Below are 13873 nucleotides of genomic sequence, written 5' to 3'. Positions count from 1 at the left end.
TGGTGGTGGTGCTGCTGTTGGAATTGGCCTGGGGGAAAGAGCGGGAAAAGTAGTGTGTGTGTGTGTGTGTGTGCGTGTGTGTGTGTGTGCGTGTGTGTGTATGTGTGTGTGTGTGTGTGTGTGTGTGTGTGTGTGTGTGAGAGAGGTGGAAAATATTATATGATGTGGAGGTGCATTGTAACACATATGCATATATGAATATTTATATAAAAATAAGTTGGTAGATAAACAGAGATATAGAAAATATGATAGACAGGTATTTAGATAGATAAGTAGATAGACAAACACACATATATAATATCAAGATACTCGTTTAATCTATTTTACCAAATTTGGATGGAAATATAACAACTCAGAAATGTAGATTCCACACCGCCTCAACACAAGACATTTACCAAAATGAAGGTAAATATTTGCTCAAACAAGACGTGCAAAATTCCGAGAGGAGGTAGAGGTAGAGGAGGAAGAGGAGGAGGAGGAGGAGGAAAAGGAGGAGGAGGAAGAATAGGAAGAGGAGGAGGAGGAAAAGAAGAATGAGGATGCTCTAGCCTAGCGCACTGCAGATCACGTCTCGCTGCCACGGCCCTGGAGGCAATGGGGAAGACCGCCAGACGCAGAGGAGACAGATGGACACACGTAGACAAATGGATGACGTGGGAGAGATAGAGAGAGATTTTGAGATATAACGAGGCAACGGAGAGACTCCTGAGGTTATGATACGTCATGGGGAAATAGGCACAAGGACTCGTAGTACAGAGATCAGTAAGATTTAGAAGGGTGGAGGAGACATAGATGCTTGAGGGACACAGGGATGACGCTGGCATTGTGAGGTGGAGTTACGGATCCACAGAATTAGTGAAGATAAACAGAGGAGTTACGGTTATCAAGACACGGGAGAGACATAGAGCCATGATGATACATGAGACATAGAGAACTACAGGATTCGCTAGGCCAGGAAGGTAGTGCTATAAGATCAAGGATCATCGATACAGGGGCTATGTAAACAGAGCCTTGATGACATAAGGTCAGAGAGAGGTATAACTATGATGGAACAGTTGAAATGCAAAGGGATGGCTACGAGCAGAGTCATGGGAAAGAGAGGAACAGAGGCTGAAAGTTACGAGAGCATGAGAGAATGAGGTACAGTCACACTATAAAGAAATCAGAGCTTCAAAGGCAAATCAAGGAAATGATATTAAAAGACAATGCATACGACATACTTGGAACACTTAATGCTCAACTTTATCCCCATGCAAAGCGCATATATATATATATATATATATATATATATATATATATATATATATATATATATATATATATATATATATATATATATATATATATATATATACTTTTTAAATGCATTTTACCTCTGATGGCGCTTCATATAATCATTATTACACAATCACTGGTAAAGTGCAAACATGGAGCTCGTTACGTGTCTTTGGATGGGTGTGTGGTGTTTTCTGAGTGGGTGAGGATCACACCACACCCACGCAGAATCTCAAAGAGGAAGAAGGCATACCTGAGTTATACAGTGGAGGACGATACGGACGCACCTCGGTGAGAAGTTTTAATTCATATAAATTGAATTTTTTATTAAATATGTTGTTATCGTTATTACTGTTAGTGTTATCATTATCATCATTACTGTCACGTAAATTGATATTCTACCCGTCTATTCCTGCCTCCAGGATGGCAAGAGACAAAAGACAGGAGACAGAACCATTCTTGTCTGTCTCTCATGTTTATCTGGCAACACCACACACACACACACAAACACACACACACACACACACGCACCCTTTCCCATCCACACGTATCCAGCCACGTTCCACTTTACCCATGCACACAGCCAATTCCCCAGACCATTCCCATGATAGCCTAGAGTCATGAGATCCCACACAGACCCGTCGGTGCCAGCAGTCTGGACATACAGACTGGGCTGGGAGGAGCCCATCATTACCATGGTCAAATCCCCAGTGTACAAAACCTTACATTTCTACTCCGGTTCGGGACAATAACAAGCGGTACAAACCACCCTCTTGGGCGACTTTCCCCAAATAAACACTGGCGAGAGTTAAGCTGAGTTAAGCTCCCCCCCCTCGGCTGTTTTCCCCTCTTACTGAAATTCCCCGTCTCGTTTTTCTCCCCCTAAATCCTTCCTTGTGGTCCCTTGCCCAGGGCCTCTAGTCTTTTATCTACAAGAACAACTACCATATGAACAACGGGAGAAGGGAAGTCACCGCGACATCCCACCTTAAAGTTAATAAGTTTCTACATTGTGTTCTTCGTATGTGTCAAATGGTCTTGCGTTGTGCAGTCTATGTCTGGTTCTCATATGTTTCCTGACCCAGACTGCTAATCATCCTTTGTCTAGGAGTGTACTCACACTGGGTAGCAGTCCTCGCCTATATTCTTTTCCCATATTATATCAAGCAGGACTCGTCTACTTGCTCACCCACAGACCGTCATACACAGTCTCCCTTGACATGTTGCTCCCCTCCACTCACTGTCGACGGTCACCGGAACCTCCTCTGGTACTCTAGGAGGATTATATGATAAGCTAAACCTTCCCAACTGGTGCAGGATGCCCTCCAGACAGACAGACGGACTCTCTCTCTCTCTCTCTCTCTCAAACACACACACACACACACACACACACACACACACCTCATGATGGAATCTCTGATTTTGATCCCCACACTTACCTACACCATCACAACACTACCTCATTATCATCATTATTATTATTACTATTATTATCATCATCATTATCATTACTAGTAACAGTAGTAGTAGTAGTAGTAGTAGTAGTAGTAATAGTAGTAGTAGTAGTAGTAGTAGTAGTAGTAGTAGTAGTAGTAGTAGTAATAGTAGTAATAGTAGTAGTAGTAGTAGTAGTAGTAGTAGTAGTAGTAGTAGTAGTAGTAGTAGTAGTAGTAGTAGTAGTAGTAGTAGTAGTAGTAGTAGTAGTAGTAGTAGTAGTAGTAGTAACGTTGTGATAATAGCATGTTATCATTATCATTATGAAAATAAATGATATCTGAACCTATGTACATATACCCTAAATTTCATTTAGACCGTAAGCGAACGAACTGACACACACAAAAAAATATCAAAACTTTGTGTCAGACATACTACGTTATCTTCCTGGGCACGAGATAGTTAACGAGTTTAGAAAAATATAATTATCTACCCTAAAAAAAAAGTTTAGCAGTTTAATGCAATGTTTTGTCACGTGTGAGTAATGTAAGATATTATATTGCAACAATATGCACAGCGACTCCTTTGTATCACAGGGTGAAAACAAGACTCACCAGCAAGACTTGTCCCTTCTAAATAAACCTGCAGACAGACATGTGAGGCAAACCTTATGTTGCAAGCTCTCTCTCTCTCTCTCTCTCTCTCTCTCTCTCTCTCTCTCTCTCTCTCTCTCTCTCTCTCTCTCTCTCTCTCTCTCTCTTCCAACAATGGGGGAAATTGAATCATTTAAGCCATCTTAACAGTAAACAAAGAGATTAATGGAGATGTTTATGTGTTTTTCGGCCAGAAAATTTCAGGGTAATACACTTCTTTTCGTTTTCTTGTTCCCTAGTGTCCTAATGATGATAATAGTCATAATAAAATGATACTAACAACAACAACAACAACAACAACAACAACAACAACAACAACAACAACAACAATATTAACAACAACAACAAAGACAACAACAACAAAGTAATAATGATAATAAGTTTGGAAGAGTTATGAATGTGGGTTGTAACTTAGAAGTTAGAGATGCAGTGGGAGAGTGCAAAAAATAAAGGAAGGGGAGGAACGAACGAGAGAGGAAAAGAGTTAGAAAAGCTGGGAGAAAAAGAGGGTGAAGAGGTAGATGGGGAGTGGAAAGGGAGTGGAGGGGTGCGGGTAAGGGAAGATAAAGAGAGATGAGGATATGGGAAGGAGGAAACAAAAAGGGAGAGAGTATGAGGGGGAGGGAAACAAGGAAGAGTGTGAAAGGGGACAAAGTGGACCTGAAAAGGGTGTGGAAGTGAAGGAGAGAGAGAGAGAGAGAGAGAGAGAGAGAGAGAGAGAGAGAGAGAGAGAGAGAGAGAGAGAGAGAGAGAGAGAGAGAGAGAGGCGGGGAGGGGGTGGGGGTGGTCTGTGCGTGCTCGTGGACCGTAAATTTCTGGTCTTGAATTGTGTGTGACGTTTGGCTAAGTTAGAGGACAACTGAGTTGATGGTTTATATGGCTAATAGTGAACCACTCTTGCTCTGGGGCTCTGGCTCAGTGCCGTCCTTATTGTTGGGGGACCAGGCTTACCACACTCCCCCTTCAACGGATAACCCCTTCAATTCTGACCCAGTGAAACAAAATATAGATCCCAGGAAACACCCACTCCAGACCCCAAAGCAATCGACCCATATGGAATCCCCTTAATAAATCAACTCTTTTAACATCTCTTCCTCTAAAAATGGACCCAGAGAAATCTCCTCCACCCTAAAAGTAGACGGAAACTCACCCAGAAACTCCATTCATGTACTCCCACCCTCTCTACTCTCATCCTCTCTCTCAAAAAAGAGTCTCCAATTCGGATTCAGATCCACCTTAAGTCACGGGCTTGAACGTGCCTCTGAATGTCCACCTTTACACCGAGGAGGCTAATGAGTAGCCGGGGATCGAACGGGTGTACTCCTGACTTACTGAGCGGGAACGTGACGGTGAAAAATCGCCCTCAAACACACACACACACACACACACACACACACACACACACACATACGCTCACAGGAAGGTGAGGGGAAGAGGGGTTTGAGAGGCACTCGCTGCGGGTGAGGGAGGGTTTGATGAAAGGATCCGCTGATGGTTCAAGATGCTGTTGTAACAGAGTCAAGGAAATGCATTGAGGGTTAAGGGAAAACGTTCAGGGTTCAAAAAGACAGTGTACTTAAGATCATTCACTCAGTGTAATGTAAATACGTACGGGATGCACACAGGATGTACATCTGTGATGTACCAGCGGGTCGAGAGGACAGCCTGGAGTGCATCTGGAGGTCACAGAAAATACTGATAGACTCGAGGTTGTGGACAAGGACACAGGGAAATGAAATGAACTTGTTGTCAGAAGAGATGAAATCGGGGATTCCTCTCCCCGTGTGTGTGTGTGTGTGTGTGTGTGTGTGTGTGTGTGTGTCTTGCTGTTTCTTTATCCATCAGTCTGTATATCTGCCTCTCTGTTTTACCCTTTTCTGCTGTACAATCCACCTTCAGCCTAGTGTTCTAATGTCAGTCACACCAAATAACATTGGACACCCCGGGCGGTGTATGTAGTCTCAGAATCTATCTCCTAACACTTGAAGATGGTGTTCAAGAATATTCGGTTGGTGGATATGACGTGACTAACTGACGGTTGGCCTTACTGACCCTTTGGCAGTTGATTGGCCGAAAACCCAAAGCAACAGAAGGAAACATTCTCGTTAGCCAATCACAGCTCGTTCTTCCATGGAAAATACTGCGTTTACAGCGTCTGAGTTGCCAGGTAGCGCTATTGTCTACCAGAGACTATCGAGAAGTTGCTGTCTGCACGTTCACCTGGAAATATGAAATTCTCAGGAACCAACTGAGGGTCTGACTAAGACCCTTTGTGACCTCTGTATTCCTATTGCGCTACCGCTCACAAGATGAGCATGGGGTGCAATGATAGATTTCCCGGGTTTACCGGTACAAGTCAGTCAGGGAAAAAAAAGTGGTGTCTAAAAGTCTACGTACTTAGAAACATCTATTTCATGTGCCCTCCAAATGCAGGCAGACACACTGTCTCACAATGGGACATCGAACAATTACAAACCCTTTCTCATCTATGGAAAGAAGGGAAGGGTAATAAAGAAGGGAAGGGTAATAAAGAAGGGAAGGGTAATTAAGAAGGGAAGGGTAATAAAGAAGGGAAGGGTAATAAAGTATAAGCTTCCATAGTTTGAATAAAGCTCATCATGAACTGACGAATGAGGAAAACTATCTAATTAGCATATAAAACCAGGAACTGATGTAGTTAGGTGTCAATCATCTCTCTCTCTCTCTCTCTCTCTCTCTCTCTCTCTCTCTCTCTCTCTCTTACGGTGAGGCCCCTCACGGGAGGAGCAATCTCTCTACGTCATATTCAGTATGTAATTACAATTTGGTAATTATATGTATCCAAAATCCTTAGTCTCAAAGTTGCCTAAAGTATTCTAATCTCAAGAAAAATATTCTTTTTCTTTTTCATGCATAATCGTCTTTCCCCTGATTTATTAAGGCAACTTCAGCAACATGGGAAAACCTGGCCTCATTTGCCCACATTTAACTTCTAGCTGTCTTGTATCATGCACCTATATACAGTAATATATGATAATAATACAGTAATGTATGATAACACATTATGTACAACTGTATGAAATGTTCCAGTGATGAATCACCCACACATGTATGGGGGTCACAGTTTTGGGAGATGGGTGGTAGCATGGTAGGTCGAGGGATAGGTGTACCATGACACTGAATGACGAATCCGTACACACTCTTTCAACAGTTGACCTCAGACAACAGTAATCCCAGCGAGCGAGGTTAGAGTGCTTATCCATGCTACAGTTTTTTGGCCTCGCAACCAACTGCCATGTGTTATGTCTCCTGGACCAGGAAGCTGAGTGCATGTGGGCCTCGTGGTGGGGAACATGATCAGAGACACATAAGAACAGGATTTCCCTTATCTTCTATATTTTCTCTTCACTTTTTCCCTATCTTTTTGTCTTCCTCTCCTTCGCTTATCATTGCAATTATCATTATTATCTTCATTATCATCTACGTGGGTTGATATGTATACTTTCTCCTGTACATCAACAAAGCCCAACTGATGCATTTGTTGTAAACAAAACTTTTAATGTATATGTGACTGTATCTTTGATTCTGAAAGATACATGTAAAAAGGTGAATTCATATATACAAAGGGAAACGCGTTCAGGAAGGGGAATCCAGATGACAATAGATGAATAAATGTGGAAAACAGAATATGTGATTGTGGAGGTCGTATATCAGAGAGGAGTTTACGAAAGTATATTGTTATTCACTAGGATAAAGAGAGAGATTGAATGCTCTCGGTTGTGACAAGTGTGTGGTATGAGGAAGGACTGTTGAGAGAGAGAGAGAGAGAGAGAGAGAGAGAGAGAGAGAGAGAGAGAGAGAGAGAGAGAGAGAGAGAGAGAGAGAGAGAGAGAGAGAGAGAGAGAACGATGGTGGGTGTAAGAGGAAAGAGAATGGATGAATGGAAGAGGAGGATGATGTCTCTCAACACAGTGATATCTTGGATTCTTATACAGGAATATAAGTATAACAAAAAGGATTGAGAGGCGCCATTTCATCGGCTAGGGAGAGATTCTCAGAATCTACGCGCGGCTTTTGTAAACGGTCAAGTCATGGGAGGGAAACAACGAGGATCCAGTATGGAAAAGGGATTTACTTCGCTTCTGCTTCTAACTTCTTTTTAAACCTTTCTTTCCAGCAAGCTCAAGACTGTGAGGAGACCTGCGTGGGAGCCCGAGTGTTACAGACCGTTCGGAAAGCTTAAACGTGTTAAGAGAATGCAATAAAGGTGTCGTTCCAGAGGAGAAGAGGGTTGAACACTGTCTTGCTTCACCCTCACCGCAGTGTTTGAGTTTTTGAGGAAATAAACAGACTGAAGTTTCAGCGTCTTATAGTCGCCGAAAAGCAGGAGGTGTGGGGTTAGAACTGCCTATGAAAGAGAAGGATGCAACTATAATACGAAAGAGGACGAGAGAAATTTCGTGAGAGTTGATGACGTATAGACGAAGGTTTATGTGGATTGTGGCCACTGGTAAACCATCAACATGATTAACAAATAGAGGAAGGACAAGAACAGAACCTTTATGTATTCCAGCTTTGATGGAAGTATTAACTACTCTCTGGCCCTCCACTTATTTCTCTAGCCATATGCCCTTCACCTATCACATCGTAAATGTGAAGTGCTTGTGTATGTATTGTCATTTCCAACACCACGTAGCACAATGTTATCCTGGTACTCCGTGGATTCATGTCTTTTGTTATCTTACTTTGTATCATACCAGCGACTTAAGCCCACAAGTCACCGTCCTGTTGTCCACATTCTACCCTCACCTCCTCCTCTCCCAGTGTATCCTTCGCCACCCCGCTTTGTCTGTGTATATCTAGATAGATAAAAATTTTAAACTAGCGTTTAAACTTACCAGTGGGTGGATTAACGCGGATAAAAGAGAGAGAGAGAGAGGAGTTGTAAAGAACGAAATGCGCGGGTTAACCGTAAAGAGGAAGACGAACTGGAAGATCGTGATGCGAAACTTTGCTAAAGGCTTTTTGAAATACCTGAAGCAGCGAAAAAGATTTGCCCAAGTTACTGAAAGAAGAGCAAAGTTGTGAGTGAGGAGAGGGAGGACAGACGTAGTGGAATAGCAGTGGGTAAAACATTTACTGCGTTTCTGTCCTCTGTTTCTATACTTCCCTTTTATCTCCTTGTACTAATCTAAACTTTTGTAAGACAGGAAAGCATTGTTAAAAGGACAGCTTGCGAGGATCTTCTGTCAAGGTTGGAAGAGGTGATGTGAGAGGAGGGGAGGGTGGAATGAGGTGCGTGGCTTCGAGGAGAGGGCCTGCAGGAGTTGGGAGGTCATGACCTCTTCCCAGTCAGCAGCTAACTTACCAACATTCGGCCTCGGGGATGAGGTGATGGTGGGTCTGTAGGCACCTACTATGCCTTCCTCCCCTCCCGAGGTGCCGCCGCCCGGTAGGAGGAGGGGCGGTGGCTGGGATCTGTAGGCACCTACCATTCCTTCCTCCCCTCCCGAGGTGTCGCCGTCGCAGCTGACCCGGACATCGAACTCAGAACTATCGAGCGATGGTGTGTCCTCGCAATACGGTTTCCCTCGACACCTGCACCCACACCCAACCACCGTACCTCAATCCATATACCCACCAAACTTACGAGAAAGCGATGAAACGAAGGAGAAAATAATAATAACGAACGAAAGGAGAACGAAAGGGGAAGGGACGGAAAAAAAAAAAAAACTGGCTGTAAGATTAAATCTAGGCGTTCGTGTGACAGACTAACCTGGGAGTGAGGGGAGGTGTGCGTGAGTGTAACAGCGAGGCAGATATCATCACGAAGGCGCGGCAGCTCTAACATCAACAAGACGATGATGATGATGATGATGACGATGACGATGATGATGATGACGACGACGAGGAGGCCCTTCCTTTACCACCAATGTAATTCTCTCACGCTGCTGCTGCTGGCTACCACCTCCAGGCGAGGCGATCTTGTCAGAATCCACCGTCAGTTTTTTTCTTTCTTTCTTCCTTCAGCAGATGGCGGGGTTAGTCAGCCTGGCGGATCGTGATTAGATTAACGTCAGATGAAGGAAAAGAAAAAAAGATACTTTGACAAGTTGATGTTAGGCAGGATGAATAGATTATAGGATAATACATACCAGATAAAGACCTATTCATCTCAGAACTAGATTTCGAATTACAAAATACAATGGTGCGGTAAACAGTTGATAAGGTAAATAGAAACTAAGTAAACTGATGATGGAAAATGATGAAAAGAGTTTTTCTTTTTTTAAAAAAAAGGTTAAATGAGAGAGTGATATGGCTTGGTGGTGTAGTGGGTAGTTAAAGAGGCTATATGTGAAGTAGTGACGTGGTGTGAGTCCGCCACTGTTACCAAGGATAGGAATTTTTACCCCTTGTGCTGGCAAATATTTAGGATTCCCCTTGTTAACTGAGCGAGGGTTGGCGTGGATTGTTTGTTGAAATATACGTGTGTGTGTGTGTGTGTGTGTGTGTGTGTGTGTGTGTGTGTGTGTTTATGCCATGCACTGTGCGCTATGTAGTCATATAACCACACACACACACACACATGTCAATATTCATTTCCTTTTAATGATGACATGTTCCTTCACAGTGGAAAACAAGAAGGGTAAACGTCATAGATCAATGTTTTAATTCATGAGAGACACATTAACATGAATGTGTTAGCTCTATACATACACCTCTGCTGCTCTACACATACACCTCTGCTGCTCTACACATACACCTCTGCTGCTCTACACATACACCTCTGCTGCTCTACACATACACCTCTGTTGTGATATTTCATTGACTGACCAAACTGGTGGAGGTTTTGCCAGAGCTATCCAATGGTGTATTTGATCTACGGTGCGTCCATACCATCCCCCGCTGATTCTTTTTTTTCTTTTTTAACCAACCGACTAGCGAGAGAGTTCTACCAATGACAGACGGTCGGGACATACGAAATGTAAAGTGACCATCCCCTTGACTGCTACGCGTGTTGTTAACCACAATTGGAACAACTGAGCTCCCCCCCCACCCCACCCCGCCTCCCACTACCCCCCTAACACATAATAAAGCAAGCCGAACAAAACACAGAACACATTCAAAACTCAAAAAAACCAATTACCATTCATGGGTCTTTGAGACATCACAAAATGATTACAACACCTTGTAATTACAACCCATAAGAATGATGGCAGGCAGGCAGGCAGGCAGGTGTTACCGTAGCAAAACACATTTTGTTCATGCTGCGCATCAGTCATTCTGGAAATAAATGTAGAATTCTGGCAAATCCTATGTCGAGGTAGAATTGCTCACACCCATCTCTCTCTCTCTCTCTCTCTCTCTCTCTCTCTCTCTCTCTCTCTCTCTCTCTCTCTCTCTCTCTCTTTTTACAACGGTATGAAGAGAGAGAGAGAGAGAGAGAGAGAGAGAGAGAGAGAGAGAGAGAGAGAGAGAGAGAGAGAGAGAGAGAGAGAGAGAGAGAGAGAGAGAGAGTTGGCGGAATAATATTTCGCCTGCATTTATCATGGGAACCATCAGCTCTTTCTGTTGACACTGTCGTTCGCGTGCATTTTCCCTCCCCGCATTTTCTGCTTCTCTTTCCTCCCTCTGTTCTCGTACGTCCGTGTGTCTGTGTTGGCGTGCTGTTGAATGAGTTGATGGCAATGCTGATGTATGTACTTCCCAAGCGTGCATATACAGACACACACACACACACACACACACACACACATATATATATATATATATATATATATATATATATATATATATATATATATATATATATATATATATATATATATATATATATATACACGACTGTGTACTATATTTGTGTGGGGCAGATCCAATATGCACAGGTATGAAACCAGGCAGCGATGGTTGATCTCCAATATGCAATATGTTTGACCCCTCTTCCCAGCTACAATATTTTACGATACCTCCGCCTCGCACAAATAGGTTCTTCCCTCCCTCCTCCCTCCTCCATCCCGCGGCCGGGTGTACGCCAGTCGACGACGATACACCCGCGCGTGGTGTCTATGGTCGATTGGGGTATCGTCTCCTTCACCGTGCGAGCTTCTGATGCGTCTATCTATCTATCTGTTTGAGCATCCCCCACCCCAAAAGGGGGGGAGGTTTATATACTTTTTTCGTTCTTTTTTTGGGGGGTGTTGTGTTTTGGTTATCTTTTTGATCACTACGGTGCGATCCTTGAGCACGACGGTACGACTCTTGAGTACGACGGTACGACTCTTGAGTACGAAGGTACGATCCTTGAGCACGACGGTACGACCCTTAAACACGATGTTACGATCCTTGAGCACAACGGCACGACCCTTGAACACGACCCATTACCCTTGAGCAGAAGTGTTCTAACCCGAAGATAACAAATGACTCTATCCTCTAATAAGATCACCCTGATCAAGATAGCATCACTTGTACACCGTCTCTAACTAGATGCATGATCACCAGATATCATCACTGATAAAGATAACATCACACTAACTCCAGAGGACGTCACTTTGATGAGAGATAAGCTCTCTTAAGATAACCCCATTCTAAGAGGAAAATAAGAACATAGACGACATAACACGAGAGATGAAGATAACCCACTCAAGATAACTGATATATGATAGCATCCAGATAACAGATAAGATAATCCAAGACAACACCATGATAAATCATGGCCAGCACAAATACTGGATAATAATTTAATCTATCTCATTATCTTGTAAGATTTATTGTGAAAATTTGCCCTAGTAAATTAATCATTACTGCCTGTTATCAGTTTAGCTGTACCTAATTAATAATGTAAATTGTTTTCATCCTTTTACAGACTAGATGTGATACGAGACCTAGAACTATTAACTGTATCTTTTAATGACACATGTAGATACACACACACACACACACACACACACACACACACACACACACACACTTCATAACTGAACCAGTAATTTGGAGAATAGCTTCCGTTTTCTTCTTTTTCATTCCTTTTTCTTTCCTAGAAATTAAGAATGCATTGTGGGACGCGTCAGTCGAGAGACACCTGAAGAAGGCAATGACCCCCTCGACCCCAAAACCAAATTTGACATTCACAATGTGTAAATAAACCAGGAAGAATTGACATGGCACAAATTTTTCTTTTTATGTCTCTTCGTTGTATATCAACAGATTGTTATATTTCTCTCTTGTGTCTCCCCTGATAATGTGATTATTACACGAAAGTGCACTTGGGAACTTATCTTTCCCATGTACTCCCAGGAATATATATATATATATATATATATATATATATATATATATATATATATATATATATATATATATTCTTTTCTTTCTTTCGTACTATTCGCCATTTCCCACATTAGCGAGGTAGCGTTAAGAACAGAGGACTGGGCCTTTGAGGAAATATCCTCACCTGGCCCCCTTCTCTGTTCCTTCTTTTGGAAAAAAACAAAAAAAAAAAAAATGAGAGGGGAGGATTTCCAGCCCCCCGCTCCCTTCCCTTTTAGTCGCCTTCTACGACACGCAGGGAATACGTGGGAAGTATTCTTTCTCCCCTATCCCCAGGGATATATATATATATATATATATATATATATATATATATATATATATATATATACTCAGGTTACAATAGATGTTTATGACTTTGGGAAAGCAATACGCAAAGGATTTAGACAGACGTTCGAAGCTTAATGTCCAATAACGAAAATCAGAGTTACGAAAAATGGCTTTATTGCTTAAATTCGTAAAAAAAAAAAAAGCCGTTTCACATTTACCACCATCAGTGTCTGGTGTTCAAATGTTCTACCGTGGAAAAAAGCGCAATAGAATTTTGTGTCAGCTTCCGCTGTGAGAGGCCGCATCGCTCCTGATTTCTGAAATATATAAAGCGAAATGTTAGGTGTAATTTACCCCCCCGCCCGCACCCCCGAGAAGTTCATCCGCGGAAGAATCTCTTTATGTACACAGATGAAATTATATGTAATTACCGCTGTCTGCTGGTGTGTGTGTGTGTGTGTGTGTGTGTGTGTGTGTGTGTGTGTGTGTGTGTGTGTGTGTCTATGTGTGTGTGTGTGTGTGTGTGTGTGTGTGTGTGTGTGTGTGTGTGTGTGTGTGAATGCTCGTAAGCCTTTCTTTATTGTTTAGATACTTGCTTTGTGTGTGTATATTTACATCCATGTGTGTAGACATGCACATGTTTGTACTATGTGTTGTGTGCACATACAACCACAACTCCTATGGAAGTAATACACACACACACACACACACACACACACACACACACACACACACACAAGGAATATGTTAATCATGGGGCGCCATCCACTCTATTGTAGACTTTATCTTTACTTAATGTATAACTTGATTAAGCTGAACGTCTGTCAAACGCTGGACAGAACCGGATCAGATAATTATGTAGCACAGAATGTAAGCCAAGCTGTGCGGGTTTTTTTTTTTTTTAATCAATTCTTCCTGAAGATAGTTGGCTATCT

This window comes from Panulirus ornatus, chromosome 37 (assembly GCF_036320965.1).
Source record: "Panulirus ornatus isolate Po-2019 chromosome 37, ASM3632096v1, whole genome shotgun sequence".
Classification (NCBI taxonomy): Eukaryota; Metazoa; Arthropoda; class Malacostraca; order Decapoda; family Palinuridae; genus Panulirus; species Panulirus ornatus.
Note: the sequence above shows the minus strand (reverse complement) of the source record.